Source organism: Heptranchias perlo, chromosome 40, assembly GCF_035084215.1.
Source record: "Heptranchias perlo isolate sHepPer1 chromosome 40, sHepPer1.hap1, whole genome shotgun sequence".
In the NCBI taxonomy this organism is placed as follows: Eukaryota; Metazoa; Chordata; class Chondrichthyes; order Hexanchiformes; family Hexanchidae; genus Heptranchias; species Heptranchias perlo.
Genome location: NC_090364.1, coordinates 13404952 through 13429033, shown reverse-complemented (window position 1 = coordinate 13429033; position 24082 = coordinate 13404952).

Sequence of the window (24082 nt, the reverse complement as noted above, 5' to 3'; positions counted from 1 at the left end):
TAGGGTTGGAAGAGGCTCGTGTGGAGCATAAACACCAGCATGGACCAGTTGGGCCGAACGGCCTGTTTCTGTGCTGTTAATTCTATGTATGTAATTCTTAATGCCCTCTGAAATGGCCCAGCAAGCCACTCCGTAGTGAAAACAAAGAAGGCAGCCCACCACCACCTCAGGGCAACAAGGGATGAGCTGTAAATGTGGCCTTGCCAGTATTGCTGGTATCTCGAGAATAAATATTTTAAAAAAAAATGCCTGCTGACATTGTCTGCCTGGGCTTGCATTTGAAATGCAGCCAGTTGGATGAGGTATTGGCGGGTGACCAGTACCTGTTGGGAGTATCCAATTGAAGAGGAGCAGATAAAATCTGGAGAGGAAAAATGTTTTTTTAAAATGAATTCCTCCTGTTTTTGAGGTCCTGAATAAGGCAGTGCTGGAGATTCTGTTTTGCTCGTCTATAAGAAATGGTTTCCTTTCAAAACAGCATCTCGCTTGACCAATTTTTTACTTACTTTTCTGCATTCCCTTCCACAATGGGGCATGCAGAGATCTGGCAGTTTATAGACTGTGTGTAAACTTCTGTACTTGTGAACAGTCAACTCAATAAATGACTACTACAGAATTTTCACCAATTAGCCCAGTGATTTTCAAACTTCTCTGTGGGGTGGCCCCCTTGTAATGGTTGGCATATTCCCAGACACCCCCTGCAAATGTTGACACACTCTGGGGGCCCCCTGGTCTATCATCAGGAAGACTGCCTCTACCCAAAGCAAAATGCTGCAAAGTGTGTTTTTAAAAAAAAAACTATTTATTAACACACTGCAACAGACATAATGTTGCTAATAAATCGATGCAGAAACATTGAATTCTGATGAGATGGAAAGAGTTCCAGCAGTGGGGATCTCCTGAAGTCCCTACCACTCATAGACACTCTGGGGTCCTGGGCGAACCACTGATCTAGACAGTGAGCTGCAATAATTGTCAAACGTTTTGAATGAACAGACCGAAGTCGGAGCTCCCCCTGACAAACTGGGTTTGCTTAAAAAGAAAATTCATCTGTAACCCACTTCAATAGAATTTTTCTTTTTGTGACACCTTTTGGCTTGAAAATTGTGCTGGGTGTAATTAGTGCACAAAAGCTTAATGTATTTGTATTAAATTCCTTTTTGTGCTATTCGATTGGAGAAGTTGACTCAAACAGGAATTTGATGCAAACATATTGAACAGATCTGATGAAAGGTCATCAACGTGAAACGCAAACTCTTGTTTCTCTCTCCACAGATGCTGCCTGACTTGCTGAGAGTTTTCCAGCATTTTCTGTTTTTATATTATACATTAGTAAGCAAATTTTCACCCACCATTATTGCAAGGCTGTTGATTTTCAGCACCTTCTGAATGAGGACTCCTTTTGCATGGGTGGAGGGGGTGTTGCATCATTGCTGCCTTCTGCATTTGCTTTGTTTAAAACAAGTGATGTAGTTGCATTCACGAGCCACTAACAGTGATTTTCTTTCTCCTTTTTATTTACAGGGTTTGTGTCTGAAGGAATTGACTTTAAGAATGGGATAGAGCTGGGTGTCCCTTCAGAAGAAGAAAGCCAGAAAGAGACCTAACCAGGTATGGTCTCGTAAATGATCTCTGAGGGAGCTGGGTGCTGCTGTAATGTTATGTTAAGACGGTTATTTAAAAGATCAATTGAGATTGAGGGTAGAAGACCGTTCAGGCGGCTGAAGCCTGTATAGGATGGGCTCGTTAGCAGTATTGTGGAAGTGAACACAGGGTAACTGGTTTGGGGAGGGGGCACCCTTCTAAAACAATATCAAACCACCACAGTTCATTTTAACAACTTTTTTTTGATTTGTTACATTTTTGTTTTTACTCAGTGATGATGTCGATACTGATTTGATGAAGTTACCGAGCCTGACTGGTGCACGGGAGCTGAACGAGCACTAATAGAGGTATTTATTAACCTCGGTGCCTCATTCTTTTATTAACCTATGCAAAAGGTGATAATCAAACTGGATAGAATTAAGACAAAATGATATTAATATTAATTGTAATTTTTTAAAAAATGTATTAGCCCTGATTTTACTTTTTTTTTTAAAGTTACCGTTGAGCTCTGCTTCGTTCTTCCTCTTGGACAATTTGCAATTCTGAAGATGGCCATTAGACATGAAGAGTTGGCAGTTCTTCCTTCTCTCCCCTTTCAGGGACTGCCTCTCATCTGAGCTCCCCCTCAGTGGTTTGGCTGTGATGAGCCGTACTGCCAGTACAAACTAGGACGGTGTATTAATAAACCATTGCGCTGAGACCTGTCGGAGAAACTCGTGTTGCTGCAGGTGCAATTGGAGCAGTCGGCTGCTTCAGCACCCAGGGGATGGGAGGAGGAGTTTGTTGCATATATGTACATTTCTACAGCTCCACTGCAGCAGGAAAGGAAATGTGGTTCACATGCATGGATTGTTTGGGTACTGTTGGATTAATTAACATTCGGGTGCTTGTCTCCTGCAGTTGCTTTTTACAGGGTAGGTGAAAAGCTTTCCAGATCGGTGTAAATTCCTGCAAACAAAAAATGCAATTGTGGAATTGCTTTTCCAGATCTGTATTAAGAGGAAGAAAAGGTGAAAGTTGCAGCTGAAAGTTGAATGTAAAGGGGGAGGGGGAAGAGCTCCTCTACAGACCCCTCCAGATGTCTAACAGCTGACAGTTTGCTCTTTATACAGAATAATCATTAAACTGACCACAGGGACTACTGCTGATAGTCTGTCACAAGCCACGTAAACCAATACTCTCCTCCCCGTCCTGTAAATTCCATTTGGTAACTTGTTTTTTTACTTTTTGGCACAGAGGCTGTTTCTTGTATAGCTCTTCTGTGAATCTCAGAAGATACTGTTTTCAATGAAGCAGACCGACTTTGACATTAGGCATGGATCATCATGTAGAGTAGCCGATAGCTGCCATCGATTTATTGGAGTTCATCATCTGACAGACTATTATTGATGGTCCCTCCAGACTGTTACTGATTGTTCTGTAAAGAGAGTGTAACACTAATACATTTGTTTAATCAGGTAGAAGTTATCGAAAAGCCATCTTCTTTCCGCAGCTCCATCCATCTTGCTGTGGTACAGTTCTGTGGGTGTTAGCAGCTTGTCAGTACCTTACTTGTGTGTGAGTCCCAGAATCAGTAGGCTGTTCCCTCCCTAAACCTCTCCGCCTCTCTCTCCTTTAAGTTGCTCCTTAAAACCTACCTCTTTGACCAAGCATTTGGTCACCTGTCCTAATATCTCCTTATGTGGCTCAGTGTCACATTATGTTTGATAATCGCTCCTGTGAAGCGCCTTGGGATGTTTTACTACATTAAAGACACTATATAAATACAAATTGGTGTTGTTCAACTATTGGGGTTGGGGAAGTATTGCAGCTGAGCCTCATCTTACTTGGGATTTCTCTGGAATCCCTTGTAAACCCCTCTACCTCTCCTTTTAATATGCTCCTTAAAACCTACCTCTTTGACCAAGCTTTTGGTCACCTGTCCTAATATCTCCTCATATAGCTCAGTGTCAAATTTTGTTTGATAATCGCTCCTGTGACGTGCCTTGGGACGTTTTATTACATTAAAGGCACTATATAAATGCAAGTTGTTGTTATCATAGTAGGTACAGCACAGGAGGAGGCCATTCAGCCCATTGTGCCTGTGCTGGCTTTTTGAAAGAGCTATCCAATTAGTTCCATTCCCCTGCTCTTTCCTTATATTATAGCCCTGAAATTTTTTCCTTCAAGTATTTATTCAATTCCCTTTTGAAAGTTACTATTGAATCTGCTGATAACTGGTAGAATTTGCCACGGGAAGAGAGGAAGGGAAATAGCAAGTTTTTGTCAGTTTAACAAGTTACAGGTTCCAGTCGGGTTCATTTCGCAAATGACACCAGCCAGCGACAGTGACCAATTTGCATGTGGTGGATTTCTGTGCAGTGTTAACTTGATTGCAATCTTCAAAAGAAAAAATCATCTTGCCCAGTGCTAGTGTGACAGGTCCTGGGAGAGTGCATCTTATATAGATATTCTTCACCTCTGTGCTGCTCTTTCTGTTTTTTCTTGCCGTTTGCTGCTGTTCTTGTGGATTTGTTTCTAAGTAAAACTCTCAAATGCCTGCAGTTTTCATGATTTTGTATGCAGGAACTGAGGAGTGTGATGATAGCGGCATCATTCTGCACAGTGCCACACACCCCAAGCAGGCCCTGGAGTCATCATATCAAAACCATCCATTACTCCAGGATCATCCTGGAGGGCAAGGACAACTCAAAGCTCCTTTTTCCAGGTCCAACTGTGTTCTTGGGCCCCTCTGCCCTATCTTCCCCCATCCTCACCTCAAACATCAAATGCAAGGCACTCATGTATTTCTTTGTCTCCAAGAGAGACCGTCTGTGCAGCTGTCTCTGCTGTTTCTTCCAATTCTTCCTGCCCCAATGTCTCACCTATTGTATCTTAGCCCTGTCTTTCTGCTCTTTCTCGCCTATCTTTGCTCTCTCTAAGCTCATCCCGTCTATGATGCATACTCCTGTTTCCTCCTCACTGAACTCCCCTTTCTGGCCCTTCACAATCGCAGTCATAACTTCTCAAAGAAAAAAACGCACTCTTGACCCAGCCGTGCTCTCCAACAACCCTCCTGGCCCCGCCTCCCAGCCCCGCCCTCACCACTTCCAGATCTCCCTGTTTGAATCCCTGCCGTCCGGCTTCTACTCTTCGAGCACTAAAACAGCTCTGGCCAAAGTCATAGATGACATCCTCTGTGACTGTGACCGTGATGCTGTGACTGTGACCATATCCCTACTCATCTGCCTTGGCCTTTTTGCAGCATTCAATAGGTTTATTATGCCATTCTTCTCCAACACTTATCCTCTGTTGTTCATTTCCATGTGTCTGCCCTGTGTGGCTCCATTTTTAGCTTTCGGAGCATTGGAAGCATATCGCCGGTAATGGCTTCTGTTCTCTCTCCTGTAACTTCACCTCCTGGGCCCTTAATGATCTATCCGTGGCTTTTTATGTACATGCTTCCTCTCGGGGACATCATCTGCAAATGCTGGATCAGCTTTCACACGTACGCTGATGATACTTTGCTCTACTTCCCCGCCACTTCTTTCGACCACCAATGTTAGACTGCTTGTCAGACATTGAATCATTGATGAATCAAAACATCCAGCCCAACAACGGCCTATCTTCAGCCGTACCAGGAACTCTGCTCCTTGCCAGTGACTCCATCCCTTCCCTAGCCATGCACTCGGGCTGAACCGAGCCCTTCGCAGTCTTGATGTCCTATTTGACCCTGAGATGAGCTTCAAGCCTCACATCTTATCCATCAGCAAGACTGCTTACTTCCACCCCAGCCCTATCACTGCTGAAACCCTTATGCATATTTCTGTTACCTCCAGATTCAAGTGCTCTAATGCTCTGCTTGCTGGCCTCCCATCCTGCAGCCTCCATAAAGTCCAACTTGTCTAAAACTCTGCTACATGTATCCTGTCCCGTACTAACTCCTGTTCACCCATCGCCCTTGTTGCTGATCGACACTGGCTCCCTGCCCCCCCCCCCCAACCTCTTTTCCCCCCCCGACCCCATCGCCAAGCATTAAATTTCTAAATCTTTGCCCTGGTCTATAGGTGCCTACTTGACCTTGCTCCACCCAATCTCCGTAGTCTTGTGCCTTCCCCCGAACGCTCTGTTTCTTTGACTCCGGCGTTGTTCATTTTTTTGTATTCGTTCATGGGATGTGGGCGTCGCTGGCAAGGCCGGCATTTATTGCCCATCCCTAATTGCCCTTGAGAAGGTGGTGGTGAGCCGCCTTCTTGAACCGCTGCAGTCCATGTGGTGAAGGGTTTCCCACGGTGCTATTAGGAAGGGATTTCCAGGATTTTGACCCAGTGACGATGAAGGAACGGCGATATATTTCCAAGTCGGGATGGTGTGTGACTTGGAGGGGAACGTGCAGGTGATATTGTTCCCATGTGCCTGCTGTTCTTGTCCTTCCAGGTGGTAGAGGTCGTGGGTTTGGGAGGTGCTGTTGAAGAAGCCTTGGTGAGTTGCTGCAGTGCATCCTGTGGATGGTGCACACTGCAGCCATGGCGCCGGTGGTGAAGGGAGTGAATGTTTAGGGTGGTGGATGGGGTGCCAATCAAGCGGGCTCCTTTGTCCTGGATGGTGTCGAGCTTCTTGAGTGTTGTTGGAGCTGCACTCATCCAAGCAAGTGGAGAATATTCCATCACACTCCTGACTTGTGCCTTGCAGATGGTGGAAAGGCTTTGGGGAGTCAGGACGTGAGTCACTCGCCGCAGAATACCCAGCCTCTGACCGGCTCTTGTAGCCACAGTATTTATATGGCTGGTCCAGTTAAGTTTCTGGTCAATGGTGACCCCCAGTATGTTGATGGTGGGGGATTTGGTGATGGTAATGCCGTTGAATGTCAAGGGGAGGTGGTTAGACTCTCTCTTGTTGGAGATGGTCATTGCCTGGCACTTATCTGGCGTGAATGTTACTTGCCACTTATCAGCCCAAGTCTGGATGTTGTCCAGGACTTGCTGCAGGCGGGCACGGACTGCTTCATTATCTGAGAGGTTGTGAATGGAACTGATCACTGTGCAATCATCAGCGAACATCCCCATTTCTGACCTTATGATGGAGCGAAGGTGATTAATGAAGCAGCTGAAGATGGTTGGACCGAGGACACTGCCCTGAGGCACTCCTGCAGCAATGTCCTGGAGCTGAGATGATTGGCCTCCAACAACCACAACCATCTTCCTTTGTGCTAGGTATGACTCCAGCCACTGGAGAGTTTTCCCCCTGATTCCCATTGACTTCAATTTTATTGGGCTCCTTGATGCCACACTTGGTCAAATGCTGCCTTGATGTCAAGGGCAGTCACTCTCACCTCACCTCTGGAATTCAGCTCTTTTGTCCATGTTTGGACCAAGGCTGTAATGAGGTCTGGAGCCGAGTGGTCCTGGCGGAACCCAAACTGAGCATCGGTGAGCAGGTTATTGGTGAGTAAGTGCCGCTTGATAGCACTGTTGACGACGCCTTCCATCACTTTGCTGATGATTGAGAGTAGACTGATGGGGCGGTAATTGGCCGGATTGTATTTGTCCTGCTTTTTGTGGACAAGACATACCTGGGCAATTTTCCACATTGTCGGGTAGATGCCAGTGTTGTAGTTGTACTGGAACAGCTTGGCTAGAGGCGCAGCTAGTTCTGGAGCACAAGTCTTGAGCACTACAGCCAGGATGTTGTCGGGGCCCATAGCCTTTGCTGTATCCAGTGCACTCAGCCGTTTCTTGATATCACATGGAGTGAATCGAATTGGCTAAAGACTGGCTTCTGTGATGATGTGGATATCAGGAGGAGGCCGAGATGGATCATCCACTCGGCACTTCTGGATGAAGATAGTTGCAAACGCTTTAGCCTTGTCTTTTGCGCTCACGTGCTGGACTCCGCCATCATTGAGGATGGGGATCTTTACAGAGCAGCCTCCTCCCGTTAGTTGTTTAATTGTCCACCACCATTCACGACTGGATGTGGCAGGACTGCAGAGCTTTGATCTGATCCGTTGGTTGTGGAATCGCTTAGCTCTGTCCATAGCATGTTGCTTCCTCTGTTTAGCATGCATGTAGTCCTGAGTTGTAGCTTCACCAGGTTGGCACCTCATTTTTAGGTACGCCTGGTGCTGCTCCTGGCATGCTCTTCTATACTCCTCATTGAACCAGGGTTGACCCCCTGGCTTGTCGGTAATGGTAGAGTGAAGAATATGCTGGGCCATGAGGTTACAGATTGTGCTGGAATACAATTCTGCTGCTGCTGATGGCTCACAGTGCCTCATGGATGCCCAGTTTTGAGCTGCTAGATCTGTTCTGAATCTATCCCATTTAGCACGGTGATAGTGCCACACAACACGTTGGATGGTGTCCTCAGTGCGAAGACGGGACTTCGTCTCCACAAGGACTGTGCGATGGTCACTCCTACCAATACTGTCATGGACAGATGCATTTGCGACAGGTAGATTGATGAGGATGAGGTCACGTAAGTTTTTCCCTCGTGTTGGTTCGCTCACCACCTGCTGCAGGCCCAGTCTGGCAGCTAAGTCCTTCAGGACTCGGTCAGTAGTGGTGCTACCGAGCCACTCTTCATGATGGACATTGAAGTTCCCCCACCCAGAGTACATTCTGTGCCCTTGCTACCCTCAGTGCTTCCTCCAAGTGGTGTTCAACATGGAGGAGGACTGATTCATCAGCTGAGGGAGGATGGTAGGTGGTAATCAGCAGGAGGTTTCCTTGCCCATGTTTGACCTGATGCCATGAGATTTCATGGGGTCCAGAGTCAATGTTGAAGACTCCCAGGGCCACTCCCTCCTGACTGTATATCACTGTACCACCACCTCTGGTGGGTCTGTCCTGCCGGTGGGATAGGACATAGCCAGGGATGGTAATGGAAGAGTGTGGGACGTTGGCTGAAAGCTATGATTCTGTGAGTATGGCTGTTGCTTGACTAGTCTGTGGGACAGCTCTCCCAATTTTGGCACAAGTCCCCAGCTGTTAGTGAGGAGGACTTTGCAGGGTTGACTGGGCTTGGTTTGCCTTTGCCGTGTCCGGTGCCTAGTGATCCGATGCCGGGTGGTCCATCCGGTTTTATTCTTATTATGACTTTTTTTAGCGAGATTTTACAACTGAGTGGCTTGCTAGGCCATTAAGAATCAACCACATTGCTGTGGGTCTGGCGTCACATACATGCCAAACCAGGTGAGGACGGCAGGTTTCCTTCCCTAAAGGGCATTAGTGAACCAGATGGGTTTTTACGGCAATCCGGTAGTTTCATGGCCACCATTACTGATACTAGTATTTTAATTCCAGATTTTATTTAATTAATTGAATTTAAGTTCCCCAGCTGCCATGGCGGGATTTGAACTCATGACTCCGGATTATTAGTCCAGGCCTGCTGGATTACTAGTCCAGTAACATAAGCACTTTGCTATCACACCATTCATGGCAGAGTCTTTAGCTGCCTTGGTCCTATTCTTTGGAACACCCTTTGTAAACCTCTCCACCTTTCTTTCTTTTTAAAAATTTCTCAAAACCCTATCTTTTTGAACTAGCTTTTGGCCACCCTTTATAATCCCTTCTCCCTGGGTATGTCTGTTTTCATCATGTCAGTTTATGAAAAGCCGTGAGACTTTTTGAAAGTGTTAACGGCGCTATATAAATGCAAGTTGTCATGACTCAGTAGCATATCGTGTCACAAGGCATGCTAGGAGTCTGGCTGATCATTGTGGCACATCATTGAATGTCTGATGCACGGACACAGATGAAAGCAACCTGCGTTTCATAGGCAGGTACAGAGACGTGGAATTTGACCACAGAAAATGTGAGGCTGTCATGGGGGAGATTGGACCCTGTATTAAAGAATGCTGTCAGTGACATACTCTTATAAGTTCCTTTTAGTTTTACAGGGAGCTGCAGTTTCCGGATAAGTATCTCAGGAATTGATTAGAGTTAATTATATACCTGGGACTAGCTAAAAGATGAATCATCAAAGGGCATGGGAGGGGTTTGCACTTAAGGTCCACTTAAAGCAGTGAATTACATCTGGGGTAAAAATAGAAGGTGGGTTGTGAAAAGCACAAGGACATGGTTGCAGTTTTCATTGGGGGGGTTGGGGAAATAGATGAAACTGGAATGTGACCCCCATAACTCCAGTTTAAAAAAAAAGTCCTTGAATCTCCTGTAATAAAAATAGAATTTGCCATTGTCACTGTAAACCAGTGGCCCTACTCGTTACATATGAGTACTCAAATAACTAACCTGATAACGTATTCATAACTTTCAGCTATGGTTAATACCACTGGTAGACTATAACTCCGATCTCCCAGGTATTAATAACAGATTATTGTTTACTTTAGGCACTAAAAATTAATAATGAACTAGATATATTTCAGTGGGTAAAGTGTTTTTTTTTCTAGTTAACTTTCCTCAGAATGACATAGAATTTACAGCGCAGAAACAGGCCATTCAGCTCAACTGGTCTATTCTGGTGTTTATGCTCCACATGAGCCTCCTCCCACCTTATTTCATCTAACCTTATCAGCATAGCCTTCTTTTCCTTTCTCCCTTGTGTGTTTATCTAGCTTCCCCTTAAATGCATTTTTGCTATTTGCCTCAACTACTCCTTGTGGTAGCGAGTTCCACATTCTAATCACTCTCTGGGTAAATAAGTTTCTCCTGAATTCCTTACTGGATTTATTAGTGACTGTCTTATATTTATGGCCCGTAGTTTTGCTCTCCCCCACAAGTGGAAATATCGATGCCTGTCATCCTCTGGTACTTTGCCCAAGTGTCCAGTATTCATGTGTGAGCCTTGATGCTGAATAGTTTCAGACTATTTGACTGCACCATCCTTAACTGACTTATGCACACGCATAATCATTAGGAGCTGGAACCCTGATTGATTTTTTTTTCTAATCTTTTTTTGCCCTCCTCCATAACCTAGGAGTGCTAAGGGCATTTTAGTATCTGTAGCAGTCTTGTAATAAGTATGATTAATTGTTCCAGATTGAGGATGGGCTACAATCTTGATGTATTCAACCTTTTAGGCATAATCCTTCTGCCAAAAGCCAGTGATTGATGTAAAGCTGGATTGCAGAGGCTCAGTGCTCTTCCATTAAAACCTTGAAAGCAGCAAGTTAAGTTACAGCAACATACCTGCTTTTGGAAATTCCAGGCTGAATCTTGGAAGATTTCTATTATCTTCAGTCCAGTATTTGGCCTAAATATGCATATAGCCAGTATTTGGTTTTCCTTCTAAGGTTTGAACTTAAGTTTGACTCTAGGTTTTTAAATGTGCTTTTCTTTCTTTTTGAATAAATGGGATTCCACTTTAGGATCAGGAATTCAGCGTACCAAACCACAGGCTCTTGTGTAGATTTCCTGTCCCAAGCATGGTTCTAGATTAGCCATTTTTTAATCCTTGGTACTAATCTTATATAACTGCTGAGTTTTACCCAGAAGTAGCTGAGCCTCCAGCCACTTTTTCTAAAAAAAAAAACAACTCCCAATTTTTCTCTCCTGAATCGTGCTGGGGTATTATTCTAGCAGGTGCTCATTGCCCTCCTTCCTGTACCTTGCCCAAGTGACCACTTTTTCCATCAGCCTCAATGAGTGTGCCTAGGCTGTTTTATCATGGGGGCCATCACAGCTAAGCCAACATCTGCCCTCACTTGACATCCACCTATACATGTTTTTTTTTAGTAGGGATTGCTGGCTAGTGATCAGAAGTCGAAATCTGGTCTGTTTTTCTCAGCTGTGATGTCCTCTATTGTGGAGTAATCTGATGCTCACTGGCCGAGGCTTACACATGAGGACTGACTCATATCGCACCGTTTTGAGGAGAGGAGGGGGCGTGATGGAAAAAGCCAGGTTGGCTTTCTTGGTCTCCCCATGGCTTGTGCCATTTGCAGTTGAGTGGATGATATCGGAAGGAAGGAAGAACTTGCATTTCCTTAGTGCCTTTCACCACCTCAGGATGCCCCAAAGTGTTTCAATATTAAGTACTTTTAAAGTGTAGTCAGTATGGCAACTGTCATACAAAAGGTCCCACAAACAGCAATATGACCATATAATCTGCTTGTGATGTTGATTGAGGGACAAATATTGGCCAGGGCACCGGGGAGAACTCCCCTACTCTTCAAATAGTGCCGTGGGATCTTTTGCGTCCACCTGAGGACAGATAGGGCCTTGGTTTAACGTCTCCTACAAAAGATGGATAGCACCTTCGACAGTGCAGAATTCCCTCAGTACTGCACTGAAGTGTCAGCCTAGATTATGAGCTCAAGTCTTGAGTGGGGCTTGAAGCCATGACTTTCTGACTGAGAGGCGAAAGTGCTACCACTGACACCTCTTCTAGGTCTTCACCTATGCCTCTCTGAAAATAACATTTTGGAGTTGCACCAGCACAGCCCAGGAATAATTCCCTTCCCTGTGATTAAGCTTCATTTGGTGACACTCATCCACCCCACAGTAACTCGGTTGAGGTCAATAAAATGATGTTGGGATTGAGGGGAGGACACCATTGATGCTACAAGCACCATCATTATTTTGCATGAAAAGGATTGCAGATTGATCATCTGAAAAGAGAAAAAAACTGGTTACTGTTTTGGGTGGAGATCGTTCCTTCGAACCCTGAGTTGTGACGAAGGGTCTACACAGAAAACCTGTCTTTCTTTGGATGCTGACAGACCTGCTCTGTATTTCTAGTATTTTCTGTTTTTATTTCACATTTCCAATTTGTTTTTATTATCCTTGCTTTGTATATTTAAAATTTATTGGCTCGTTCAGTGTGATTTGCCCTTCAGTTTGTCTAAAACATGGAGATGTATTGCTCCAATGGCATATCACTCTGGCACCCCAGCACATTGGTTTGCAGAGTGGTTGGATGTGGCCTTTGTAACAGTGACTTCCCTGCATGCTGATTTCCCAAGCTCAGTTAGGGAAGGGAAGCTGGGAACAAAAATATTTGGGAGAGTCCGCACTAGTTGCAGTCCCTTCCTGTTGCATTACTCTTACTACCACTGACGTGCTAGGTTATGGTTCCCCTGGTGGTGGTCTCCCTCCTATACCTTGCCGAAATGGTCATTTCATGTCTGAGCCTAGATATTTGAGTGATGCCAGAATATTGGAAAGTGGCAGTCCTTCCATCCAAGCCCAATCCTGTTCCTGCCACATATCCACTTTACAGCAGGAGTCACTGAAGAGCAATGAGTGGGAACTAGTGTTTTTTTATTCCCCTCCCTGCCCCCACCTTCCCTTTAAGCTCAGGGGTGTTGAGATAGATTCAGGCCCATTGCTTTGCTGAGATCGGTTAACTCTACATAGACTAGGGATTGAAATAGAGATTATTTTTCAAGAAGTGCACTTTTTAATTGTCTTGTCCTCTCAGTTACCCTTTTCAAAGAGTACCTATAGGATAAGTGGAGCAGTACATCATTGGTGTGGCACTAAGGGTCTTTCAGTTGTTTAGCTAGTTATTTGTTGCATTGTCTTACCGTTGGTCATGAATAGAATTAGCAAATTACTCCAGCAATTGACCATTCACAAGCACAGAACTAAACCACTGTGGGATCCGAAACTCCTGCAACTGGATACCACTTTGCAAATGTTGCTGGGTACAGGGCAGACTCGATAACTGATGCTGCATCTTGTGGGAGTTTGGCATTCCATTGAATCTCCCATCTCGTTTCATCGAGTTTCCTGTGTTGCTAAGCAGATGATGCTATAATTGGTTATAAATGTGTTGGGATACCAATTCTTCAAGGGATGGTGTTTACTGGTTCAGTGGAATCTGATGCTGTTCGTTCTGTACCTGTGGGTTAGGCTGTAATGGCATTAATCTGTTCATTAGTTTTGCAATTTAAATCTCCATGTTTGTGATCACTATAAAGAATTATTTACAGATGTTTAAATTATCTCTTAAATCGCTGAGACCTGCTTTGGAACAATATTAAGAAATCAAAATATAACTTTTTATTATTGCTGGGCTGCACGTTCTGTTTCTGACACTAGGTTGAAAATTGTTCTAGTTACTAGCTGGACAAGGCTATCTATGATGATGGAGACCGTGAGAGGATGCTGAGTAGGATCATCCACTCTACTTCTGGCTGAAAACATTTTTTAGCCTTGTCTCTTGTGTTGGGCTCCACAATGTGTGAGGATGAGGATGTTCGTGGAGCCTCCTGTTAGTTTCCTGGTTATCCCCCTCCATTCGTGGCTGGTAGGGCTACAGAGCATTGCATTGATCCGTTGGTTGTTGGACTGCTGAAGTCTGTCTATAGCCTGCTGCTTTTGGTGTTTGTCATGCAGGTTGCCGTGTGCAGTAGCTCCTATAGAAGTGCAGCTTCGGTACCTTGGCCAAGCAAGTGTTCATGGGTGAGCCTAGATGACTCCATTATAGCCAAATCCAGTCCTGTCCGAAGAACTGGAGGAGGCCATTCAGCCCATCGAGCCTGTTCCACCATTCAATGAAATCATGGCTGATCTGTACCTTAACTCCATTTACCCGCCTTGGATCCATAATCCCTTAATACCCTTACCCAACAAAAACCTGGCTAGGAATCAAAAGTTTGAATCTTGCCTCCTCTTTCCCCTCACCCCCACCCCAACTTCCATACATGGAAGTTATGAGGCCAGTTAACTAACTAACAGCACAGACCAGGAATTAAAACTGGGATCTTTTGGTTTGTGTGTCTTAATACTACAGCGGTTGGTACCTTCACCTGCTAAGTCAGCAAAGCAGCTCAATAACTAATACCTATATATTAAAAAATCTTGCATAAGGTATACACTTCCTGGCCATACATCTTACTTCCTGTCTTCACAATTTTTGGTGCTGCTTTTTTGGTCGTTATGTACCATTGTAGATTGCTGTCAAATTTCACGTTCCATTTTGCTGTCACAATGTAGTTGTAAACTCTGACCATTTAGATGATTGTGTGGAGTGAGTTTATGAAGTCTCCCAACACTGTCTCCCTCTTGTATATAAGAAGCTTATATTCATCGACTAACTGTGGGCAGCACCACAAACAGTTTAGTAGTAATGTATATATTTTAAAAATTGACTCCTCTGCTTTTTGCGTACTCTTGCTTCGTCAGTGAAGAGTGATTTGGCATGGGATGAGATATCCTTTGACTGGTCCCATGAATTTCTGCACCTACTGTGTCTAGCACAATTTCCTGCTTGAGACACTACAACTTAGCAGGGTCCTGGAGGTAGTGATCACTTGTCCTATCAATGGCTCATGGGATAAAATGGACTGAATGATCCTGGTACCCTAGCTCAGACCAAGAGCACTGCAGTGAATGGTGAACACACATCTGTGCAGTGACAGTCACTGTGGGCATGTTAAACAGCCAACATACTGTGCCAATGGGCTGATCGTACTTGATTTGAATTTCATTGATGTATTTACAATACAGCTGTTACCCGACAGAATTACGGACAGTATTAAAGCAGACCAGCAGAGACCTTTTAGCAATGAGCCCTTTCAGACTTGCATAACACAACCACTTGTTCGCACAGACCTGAAGAATGTTAAAAGCCTTTAAGACCGTCTCTCATTACAGATTTTAAAAGCTACAAAGGGCAGTGATTACTTAAAGAATGAGGTTGCATCACTTTAGCCTTTGTTTTGCCTTTGCTTAAATTCACAGCTGCAATGTTTGGTGCAGTTGTAGCTCGAGGCTATGGTATCTGAATCAGGATTATACATACCTGTTCAAAATGAGGTCGATTATGAGTTCTAAATCTGAAATATGTGCCCTAAGGTTGGGGCGTAACGTGGCCAGACTTGCTTCCTTTGAAATCTTTAGTGCAGCTGTGACAATTTGCAGTATTAGCAAAATGGATGCTGATGTTGAGAGTGGTTGTTTTTATAACTTTTATACATGCCCAATGTTACCTGTGTGTGTGTCTGGCAGGCAGTTAGATACAACTGATTCCATCCTTGTAGCTGTTAAGTAGCAAGTAGAATAGGTTAGGACCAAGGTTGGAGCTCTGGGGCATAATCTTAGAATAAGGGGCTGCTCCTTTAAAACTGAGATGAGGGAAACTTCTTCACTCAGAGGGTGGTAGGTCTGTGGAATTTGCTGCCCCAGGAAGCTGTGGAAGCTACATCATTGAATAAATTTAAAATAGAAACAGACAGTTTCCTAGAAGTAAAGGGAATTAGGGGTTACGGGGAGCGGGCAGGAAATTGGACATGAATTTAGATTTGAGGTTAGGATCAGATCAGCCATGATCTTATTAAATGGCGGAGCAGGCTCGAAGGACTGATTGGCCTACTCCTGCTCCTATTTCTTATGTTCTTATACCAGAGGTGACCATGGAAGGAAAAATGGATTGCATTTGGGTAAACTGGAGTTTACCCAAATGCAATCCATAGGTGCCTGAGTCAGTTTCCCTACGTATAGATAGGTGCCTGGGTCAATTTCCCTACATACAGATAGGTGCCTGGGTCAGTTTTATGTTGTATCTGAAGGCAGTTGACTACTTTCTTTCCTGTTCTTCTGTATTTGATATTCCTTTCTCTCCTCCTTTTGTCTCTCCTCTTGTACCTTTTCCTTCTGTAGTTCTTGTGTACAGATTTCTTTCCTGCAGTGGAATATTGCTCCTTGGAGCTTGCAGAGAATTTTGAGGACTGCGAGAGTAGAGGGATTTACTTGTCTAGAATTGTCTGTGGCACAGCTGTCCGGAGGTAAATCCTGTGATTGAGAAGTTTTTACCAAAAGTTCTTATCCTCCACCGTGCCTTGTGCTCTGATCCCTCAGCTGCCAGCAATTAAAGAACTTGTATTATCTCTAACCTTTTAGCCCTACAACCACCCGAGATCTCTGCACCCCTCCAATTCTGGTCTCTTGCGCATCATCGATTTTAATCGCTCCACCATTGGCAGCTGTGCCTTCAGCTGCCTTGGCCCTAAGCTCTGGAATTCCCTCCTTAAACCTCTCTACCTCTGTCTCCTCCTTAAAACCTACCTCTTTGACCAAGCTTTTGGTAACCTGTCCTAATATCCCCTTATGTGGCTTGAAGTCACATTTTGTTTGATAATTGCTTCTGTGAAGCGCCTTGGGATGTTTTTCTTCATCAAAGGCTATATAACTGCAAGTTGTTATTAATATACTGCCTTTTACATCCTTGGGATGTCCCAAATTGCTTCACCAACTACTTTGAAAATGTAAAATAAAGTTTAAAGCTAAAATGCTGGCAATCTGAAATAAAAGCAGAAAATGTACAAGTCAGTATATATCTGAGCCCTTCATTAGAACCTGTTTTTTCTCCATGGATGCTGACTGACCTGGATATTTGTAGCATTGTTTTTATTACTTTTGAAAGCAGTCAATGTGTTGATTTATAGACCAATGCAGCAGCCAGTTTGCACACATCAACGTCCCACAAATTGTGAGATAAGTAACCAATTATTCTTTTTTTGGTGGTGCTGGTTGGTTGAGGGATGAATCCTGGTGAGGTCACCAGGAACAACTCCCTGTGCTGCTTTGGATAGCATCATGGGATCTTTTACGTCCACCTGAACTGGCAAACGATGGCACCTCCAAAGTCATGTCCAAACTTGAGTTGTGAGTAGAGAGCGTGTGTTAGGGTGAAGTACTGGTGGTTATAAGTCTGTAACTGTGGCGGGTCGAATTTGAGGTGATAAATTAAGTATCACACAAAAAGCAGTAAGTGTATTGGGTTGAGTAGTATTTCTGCTATAGTCTGGAAAGCACTGTGAAAGGGTAGTGGAAGTAGATTCAGTAGTAACTTTCATTAGGGAATTGGATATATACTTGAAAAGGAAAAATTTGCAGGGCTGTGGGGAAAGAGCAGGAGAATGGGACTAATTGGATAGCTCTTTCAGAGAGCTGGCGCAGGCACAATGGGCCGAATGGCCCCCTTCTGTGCTGTATGATTCTATACTAGGACCAATGCATATTTATTTTTTAAAAATCCCAGTGCCAATACTGAGTTAACGTTATTGCCTGATGTATCTTTTTGCAGTAGAAATTGGGTAACCTTATGAAGCTTTTTTTTTAAAAAAAACACCTTTATTAAACCATCCTAATTTCATTCAAATGCTTCGACTTCAGTTAGTCTGAGAGTAAACCACACCGGGTATAGTGACATCCTCACTAACCACATCCAGTTCATGCTGATCCGCGTATGTGTGAGCTGAACGAAACCAAGATCTCAGATTGTTAGAACTTGTAAAAAGTGGCAGAGCATTCTCCGAATGAAGTGCTGTAAGAGTTTCAGTAAAGGAGTAGACAAGAAGCCCTTTCTTCTGCTTTTCCTCCCATCCCCTCAACCACAGTCTGACCTAGTTATCCTGGAGCTATTAGCGTTGCGCTTGATGTGACAGACAACGTCTTTTATCTGACCCTGAACCTGACTTCAGAAGGATTACTTTCATAGGGAAGAGAATCTGATAAGCCACCCCCTTCCCCCTCTCCTCACCTAAAACAACATTAATTTTTGAAAGCAGTCTGAGGGTCAGTGCTAGTTTCATTGTTGAAAAAAAAATGTCAACATTCAAAGAGAAAAATCTGAATGTAGGATAGAGTTGAATGGACATCTACGGAGCATGTTTGTAGGGTTGCCAGCTATGGTTTGATGTATTACTGGTGGTTTCATCACATGACCTGCCGCCTCCAACCGCTCTGCCCCCACGCTCCCACCAGTGGTCGCCCAACAAGTCCATCCTTGTGACTGTCAGTCAAACAGCCTCCTTTCTCCCCTCCAATATTTTTATAACTAAAACAAAAATGTTCAAAGAAAATGAAGGAAAAAACACTTTTTTTTATGCCCCAATGATTTTTCACCCTGATTTTTGATCGCGATTGTTTATGGGATATCGGTTGTTAATTCCGGCAGACTCCAGGACAACCTGGGAAAGTTGGCAACCAGATATGTTGGGTACATCATTGTCCTAAAGTGTGTGTCTAAACTTGCTTTGGCCTCTGATTTATATGCACAAAATGGCAGCTGTTCGAGGTAGCATGGTGCCACAACATGTTGGTGCTCTAGGACATTTTGTGCCCTGGTAGTAAATGATTTAGGCACACAATTTCCTGATGGGTGACTTCACCAATCTTGGCTGCACCATCATGGGGAAGCACAGAGTGGAGGCCAAGTGCTTGGGGAAGAAATGAATCTTTTCTAGTCTTGTGCAGCTAGTTATGCTGAGACCTAAAAGCAGGTTGCCTGCTGCCGTCTCAACTGGGGATGATTCATGATTGAAAAATTCTCTGCAGTGCACTTTAGTAACCTAATGAGTTTTTCTGCATATTAATGAAGCAGTCCTTTCTGTCCCTCGCCAAGAGGGAATTTTACCTTGCTGATGTGCAGCTGTCAACAATGCCTGTGCTCCCATTATCAACAGTGCTCGCTATTGTAGATGCCCCAGTATCCATTGTTCCGACGTCAGCATTTGTAGGGTGTTTTGGGGTTGTTCTCACCCTATTGATCGGTGCAGGTATCTGGCCCCCGGTCTAGCCAAGGAACGTTTATACCTCACGGATCAGGGGTTCAGGAAAACGGGACTTATGCTAACGCACCCGGTGATGGATCATGTAGCTGAATAGCACAGAGAACACACAAGCCGTCAACACGAAGAAAATAACGATAAAAACGGTCCTACACAGTACATTGAGTTACACACACCCATTACAGTACTTTATCCCGCTAAACTAAGAGGTTGGTAGGGACCCTGGAGGCACCTATCTCACACACACACACACATGTATGGTCGAGGCTCACCAATCCTTTGCACTTGCAGGTCTGGCTGACTGGTTCTCACGTAGGGTTTGTTGGTTTCGCTGGAAGCTGCTCTCCTCCCTGGAGAGCTCGGGTGGAAAAAAAAGAGCGAGCAGGAACTAAGAGGAAGAGAGAGAAAGAGAGAGAGCTGGAAAAAAGATAAGAGCTAAGAAGCAAGAGAGCAAGAACCAGAGACAGCAATCAAGAGCAAAAAACGCGACCAAAAGCAAGAGAGCAAAAAAAGAGAAAGTGGGGTTTCGAGCTTTCACTTATATACCCCTCTCTTACAATAGTTTTCGTCGTTAAATGAGGCCTTTCCATGTCTGTTTAAACAGTTCTTACAAAGTCCTTAAGAGTCCTTGATGGCTTTTGATGGTCTCTCATCATGTTGCAATTGCTTCTCTCGGTGGGCCATTGTTCTTTGAAGTCATTCCGATCGTCGAGCACTTGCCACACAAGGCTCCCTTTTCATCCCACGTCCTAGGTGTCGATTGGTTTTGCATCAGAACCGAGGCAGAGCCATGGAGCAGTTGCCTCTCTCAATGGCCGACTGCCTCTCGAATTAGTGCTGATTGTTGACCATCTGCTGCAGGTTTTGCATTAAAACAGAGACATGTCTGAAGCAGTAATTCTCCCACCTTCCACTGTGTGTTGTTGATTTGTCTGGTGACCTCTCACCTATCCTTCCATCTTAGGATTTTGGTCAATGGCCAAAGTTTTACATACTCAGGGAAAAGGTGGAATTCCCAGAATTCTTACACATTAACCTAGCATTTTGTGGGACAGGCAAATTGCTGACCGACCTAGTGCCTCTGGTGCAGGTTTGCTAAATGGGCTCAGTTACATGGAATCATCTAGAATTTACAGCACAGAAACAGGCCATTCAGCCCAACTGCTCTTTGCTGGTATTTATAGAAATGCTCCATACAAGCCGCCTTCCACCCTACTTCATCTAACCCTGTCAGCATAACCCTCTGTTCTTTTGCACCAATTTGGTTCAGTGCTGAACGTCACTGCAGACTGTGCGCGAGTGTACTTGACTTGCCGCTGTGTGCGTTTTTGAAATTCCAGTGGGAAAGTTTGGGCAGTTTTATGCTGTTTGTCTGACTCTTATTTTGTTTATTAAGATTTTCATTGAAGTTTAGAACATGCGCTGACTGTGGGTCATTGTTTTTATTTAGGACATGACACCTGCAGCCTTTTTTAGTTTCATAATCTGCAGTAACTTTGAATGCCATTTTATGTTTACGTGCCCAAGCCTTTCTACGACACACAGAAAGAGGCTTCACCAGATATAAACGTCACTTCCTCTCTTTCTAGTGGCGTCAGGTCTCTTGCTCCCAGGCATCCAATGATTCTGGTCGTCTTTAATAAAAACAATATAATAAACAAAACCAGATATAAACGAACCTCTAATGTAAAGGTGCCTGTCACAGATTTAGCTTATGATCACACAAAGTTTGGGGGGATGAAGAATGAGAGGAGAAGGCTTTAAGTGAAAAATCTGAGCTGTAAGATTGCACTTAACAGTTACTATGGGCTGTGTTATTTTTCTGCCTTAGTAAGCTTAAGAAAATGTAGTCACTTGCAAGCAAGTTGCAAATAAATTATGTCCTCATCCTCATCACTACTCCTCTGAGCAGCTACTTTTTACTCAGGCAGTGTTCTTTCTCTCTTTTGCTGAAGGTGTTGACAGCTGACTGGGGTATGGTTCCATTGATGACTGTTGCCTTCCAGTTAACTTGTCTGCAGGCTGGTTGACCTTGGGGGCATCACAGCTGAGCCTGATCGAATGTTCGTTACAGCAACTTGCATCTTATATAGTTCCTGTAAAACAGTAAAACGTCCCAAGGCGCTTCACAGGAGCGATTATCAAACTAAATGTGACACCGAGCCACATAAGGAGAAATTAGGACAGGTGACCAAAAGCTTGGTCAAAGAGGTAGGTTTTAAAGAGCGTATTGGAGGAGAGAGAGGTAGAGAGATGGAGCAGTTTAGGGAGGGAATTCCAGAACTTAGAGCCTAGATAGCTCAAGGCACGGCCACCAGTGGTGGAGCGATGGAAATTGGGGATGTGTAAGAGGCAGAATTGGAGGGATCTCAGAGGGTTGTAAGACTGGAGGAGGTTACAGAGATAGTGAGGGCCTACAACTATAACAACAATTGATGGATAGTGATCACGAATGCAAGTCCTAGTCTTGGATTCCCCCACCTCTAACCCAGGGGCGTTGAAGCCAATCAATAGTAAAGCCCCAATCGCCACACCAGCCGAGATTAGCTAACTCTGCACAGGGCAGGGATTGAACATGCAACTTCCCTGATCTGTATAGTTCAACTACTCGCTGTGCCATTAAGGGAACCACAGCAAAAGTGCATCTCACTCCTTTCCTCCGTGTAAAGTTCAATAAGTGTTTGGTAAGTGAAAAATGAATTATGCAAACTCTCCAGTCCAATTTGGCAAGCATTCTTTTCGTTAACAAAACCTCCAGTCATCCCTGCGAGGAGGATTATATTCCAAGTGGGAGCGTTAACTAGTACGCTGTTACACAAACCAGAGATTTCAGCTCTTGTGGTGCACTGAAGAGGCGCTGGCATCTCTCACCACACTGTAGGTCGACTACTTGTCTAGCAGGTTAAACTTGTTTGGGGAAAATTACCGTCGCTTGGAGACAAAGCCTGGAATGTTTTTGGGGGGACAGGAGTTTGCAAATTGCTGCAAGCGCTCGCCATGGATCAGGTGCTGTTTTTTTAACCTTGTACAATGTCTTGTCCCATTTTAAAGATTGGGTATGTATGGGAAGTAGTTCGTTGGTAGTTTGATTTAACTGGTTCGGGATTAGCGGTTCACTGATGCATTAAACCTGGCGTGGGCAATCAATCAAATGAAATCTTCATTACAAAAGCCAGCGATCGGTAGGCGAATCTGGCCTGAAATCTCAGTAGAATTTTACAGCGGTTGCGTGAAACTGATCTCTTGTCTTGTTTTCAGCAGAGAATTGAGTACATTTTTTCATGCCATGTTTCTGAGTTAAAATGTGTCATCTGGAGACATTTTGTTTCAGGAAAGATTAATATACCCACTCAACCTACTTGGTGCAGTGCATGGCACGTCACAGCCTCCCCCTTCTGCTTCTGATCTGCGGTCACTGTGCAAAATGTAACGGACATCAGTGCTCGTGCCTCTGTACTGTGACCCAGGTGTAGAATATCTGACTCTGGATTCTGTATTTTTGGAATAAAATGAATCCCATACACTGTCTGTGCCAAGGTGGACAATGTATCTCATTCCTCTGTCAGTTCGAAGTCTGTTGGGTGTTTCATTCCCCCCCCCCCCCCCCCCACACACACACACTTTTGGGGGAGTGGGGCAAAGCACCAGATCTCTACTTGATGCCCTTCCACAATGATGTAACTGGGAACTCATCGTGAGGATTGAACCTGTATCTCACCACTCCATGACACTATGGCTCAGTGTTTCCAAGTGTTGTGCTGCCTCACTTTTGCTGCAAAATGGGCCCCTTAAAAAGCATGTGGTTTTTAAAATAAAACTTGCCCATGTGATCTTACTCCCAGTTTTTAGAGCAATTTTAAAGACGCTACTAGTTTCTTGTTAAATGATCATGAGATGACTGGGTAGTGCAGTGAATTAGATGTTGTCCTTACACTTGGGTTCAAATCAAACCTAGACCTGTTGGTGTTGGTCTCATCTCTGCTGACTGTAAGGCTCTGCCATCAAATGAGTTGGTGCAGTTTCTAGCTCCTTGTAAGGGTGGACCCACAGTACTAAACTGGTCATTGCTCAATAGTTTCATATGGACCAAAAGAATGGCAGCTATGGGCAATGGTGAAATTTAGCCTGGTACAGTGTGACATGCTTTGAATTTGGGGCTGAGAGCATATTATTGGGCCAGATTAGAGAGACCTTACACTGTCATGCTGTTTTATACCTAACCTGGGAGTGGTTGATGTTGGTGTATTGATTCCTCTAATGTTCCTCACCTTGAACAGAAACATTTTAACAAAAAGTTTGGGATAGTTGGCGGCCCTGAACTCCCAAAGTTTGCTATGGAAGTGAGCCAGAGGCCCGGGAAGGAAATGTTAAGTGATTGGGGCACACTTGGATAGATGCTATGTAGTAAAATATCAGCACAGCAATTTCATTGTTTCTTACTTGGTGTGTTTCCATGTATGGGTGTATACACAGGAAACATGCATTAAAACGGCCAAGGACATTTAATACAAATGCTGTGGGGGAGGAGGCAGTCGAGGATGTAGAAAAAAATCTCTTACCGTGACGTGAGATCTCTGCAATGTAACGGAGTTAAAGTTTAATGATTGGAGTGTCCTGGCACTTTCCCACTCCCATTGTGGGAACTTGGTTTGAACTGCAAGCTTGACTACTGTCCAAAGTTGGGTTGTTGCCAGTGGGTGAATTTCCACAAGTTCGCTGCCAGGTCCACCAGGGAGATTGATCCTGTTCGACCTCACCAATCAATATGAAGTGACATTGATGCCGCCCGTGGGGAAATCTTTCAGTTGTACACATTAATGACTAAAGGGAGATCACGTGGAGATTGAGGGGGAAGCAGAATAAGCATAGAAAGGGGAAAATGCAAAATTCGAGGGGGGTGAAAAGTAGCGGCAAGTTTAATTGACTGCGGATTAGATAATAAACTGAGCGAACTGGGGTGTTTACATCTAGAATAGAAACAGGACTTTATCTGTTGGTTAATAAAGCTTGTAGGGACAA